Raw genomic sequence first — 2,886 nt, 5'->3', positions numbered from 1 at the left:
ATATACGAGAGGAAGCCAAAAGTTATCCGCACTTTCGCCATAACATATCTTTATTATTGCCACACTGCGCATGTGTGCTTATAGTCGGTGCTATTGCGATCACGTGATCGAAGTTTGAGCCTGATCACGCCATTTTTCTGGGAAAAGGGTGTACAATCAACAGTGCATGATACAGTGCTTTGCTGGCCAACAAACTGAAGTCAGCAATTCGCACCAAATGACAAAGCCTATTGTCGAAGAAACTTTTGTTTTTGCATGACAAAGCAAGCTCGCACATGGCCACCCAGACCGTGGAAACCATTAACTAATTGAGTTTTGAGGTGCTGGAACACTCTGCTTACCACCACCTAGATCTCGCCCCTTGCGACTATCATATCTTTGGACTGCTAAAAGATGGTTTACGAGGTCGTCAATTTCCCTACGGATGAAGATGTGAAAGAAGCGGTACATAAATGGTTGCACCACCAACCGAAGACCGCTAGTCCTAGTGCATCGAAAAGGAAGGCGACTATATAGAAAAATGACGTACTTGTTTATCTCATACTTTTGTCTAAATACATTGAAAAAGCAAGAATGCGTATAATTTTTGACTCTCCCTCGTATATATATATATATAACATATTTTAACTAACCTAAACTTTGCATATGCCTAAACGCTGCTTAATCATATTATTACGGTAATTTATGCGACCTGGCTGTCTACTGGAACGAGTCAGTCACTGCTGTTAACTGTATTTTAGTTCCAACTGTAGCTGTAATAAGGTCTTCCTGTGTTGCGTCTTTTAGATATTTCCCATTGATAACAGCTAGGTGGCTAGAAACATCGATGTCTGGAAATCTTGATAGACGGTGACACTGGACAGATATGGTGTTTTTACACATTTTTTTTTTTTTTACCGTAAGAGAACATTTTCTCCACGGAGACATATTTCAACTAACCTAAACTTTCGTTATGCTTAAACACTGCTTGTCGCTAATATTACGGTCATGTGTGTGTGTGTGTGTGTGTGTGTGTGTGTTTGGGTTGGTGTAACAAAATTTACTCCAATAAAAGGAAAATATGTAATGACTAATATTTATACTTTGTCTTATATGACTCTCCCCAGACACAATAACATATATATGTATGTGTATGTATGTACATTTGTGTGTGTTGGCTGGTTCGAAGGCGAGAGTTTCGCAGTCATCGGCATATTGTAATTCGAAGAGAGTCTTTGTTAGTGATTTTAATGTCCTCAAGTTGAAGAGACTGCCATCGTGGCGATATCGAATTGGGATGCCATCTTTTGGGTTGAGGTCGTAGCGAGATAGTAAGGTCACAGCCACAAGGAACACTTTGAAGAGGACAGGGGCACGACACAGCCTTGATTAACACCGACTTGAACGTTGAAGGAGTCAGACTTATCACCACCCAATGTCACACGCGCTTGCATGTCATCATGGAATTGGCGTAGCATAGCAAGAAGTTTAAGAGGGTATCCATACATCTGCAGGACATTCCATAGTAGTGGGCGGCTAATAGTATCAAAAGTCTTAGTTAGGTCAATAAAGGCAAACGAGGCATCACGCTGTTGTTCTCGGCACTTCTCTAACAGGAGGCGGGAGACGAAGACCATGTCGATAGTGCTACAGTTAGCTCTAAAACCGCATTGATCCACGATTTCTACACTGCAACCAAATCCATGTACGGTCCGTCCTCCAATCATATCAATCCGATACGATCTTCAGACAGTAACACTCTCTACAAGGAAGAGACCCAGGACCGTGATAGATGGGCAGAACACTTCAACTCCTTGTTGTACAAGATAAATCCTACAGACACCACACTGGTTGATCAGCTCCCTCATCTCCCTCCTCTCCATGAGCTGGATACGGAACCCTTCCTTTTGGAAATCCGCGCAGCTCTCTCTTACTTAAAAAACAGCAAATCACCTGGTTCAGATGGTGTGTCGGGGGAGATCTATAAATATGGTGGTCCTACTCTTGTCCAGCGTTTTCATCAGATTATCCTCTGTTGGAAAAGTGTCTTCATCCCTCAACGCTGGAAACACGCAGATATAATCACCATCTTCAAGAAGAAGGGAGATCGCTCAGACTGCAACAGCAGCAGAGATATTTCACTCCTGGATATTGCAGGAAAGGTCTTGGCATGCGTCCTGCTCTCTCGACTTCTTGGCCATTTCGTTGAAGGAATCCTCCCAGAGTCTCAATGCGGTTTTAGAGCTAACCGTAGCACTATATACATATATAGAGAGAGAGAGACAGACATATACATATATATGTATGTGTGTGTGTGTGTGTGTGTATTCTAAAGTACAAACACATGTCTATTTTCAAGCATATTGAGTCATTTTGTAAATAGATATTTAGTTCGTTTCAGTTGAATGTTTCTTAGTTTCGTGTCAAGAAATTTCCAGCAGAGTTGTCAGTTCATCATCAACTGGATATGAAACTTATACGCGTGCGTGCACACACACTAACTCGTACAGATGCGTATATACCCAAATAAACACACACACACACACACACATAAACAGACGCACACACACATATATACGTACATGAAGTTATATATATTTCTATGCATGCGCATAGATTTATATGCATATATGTATGTAAATCTATTTATAAACACACACACTCAAACATATATATATATAAATACATATATATTATATTATATCATATTATATATGTATGTATATATATATATATATATATATGAATATATATTTTATCTGCGTATATATGTGTGTGCGTGTATGTGTATACACGTGTGTGCGTTTGTGTGTGCGTGTGTGTGTGTGTGTGTGCGTGCGTGTGTGAATATATATTTTATCTACGTATTTGTGTATATACATTTTTATTGTACATTTTATTTTACGT

Source organism: Octopus bimaculoides, chromosome 1 (genome assembly GCF_001194135.2).
Source record: "Octopus bimaculoides isolate UCB-OBI-ISO-001 chromosome 1, ASM119413v2, whole genome shotgun sequence".
NCBI lineage: Eukaryota > Metazoa > Mollusca > Cephalopoda > Octopoda > Octopodidae > Octopus > Octopus bimaculoides.
Note: the sequence above shows the minus strand (reverse complement) of the source record.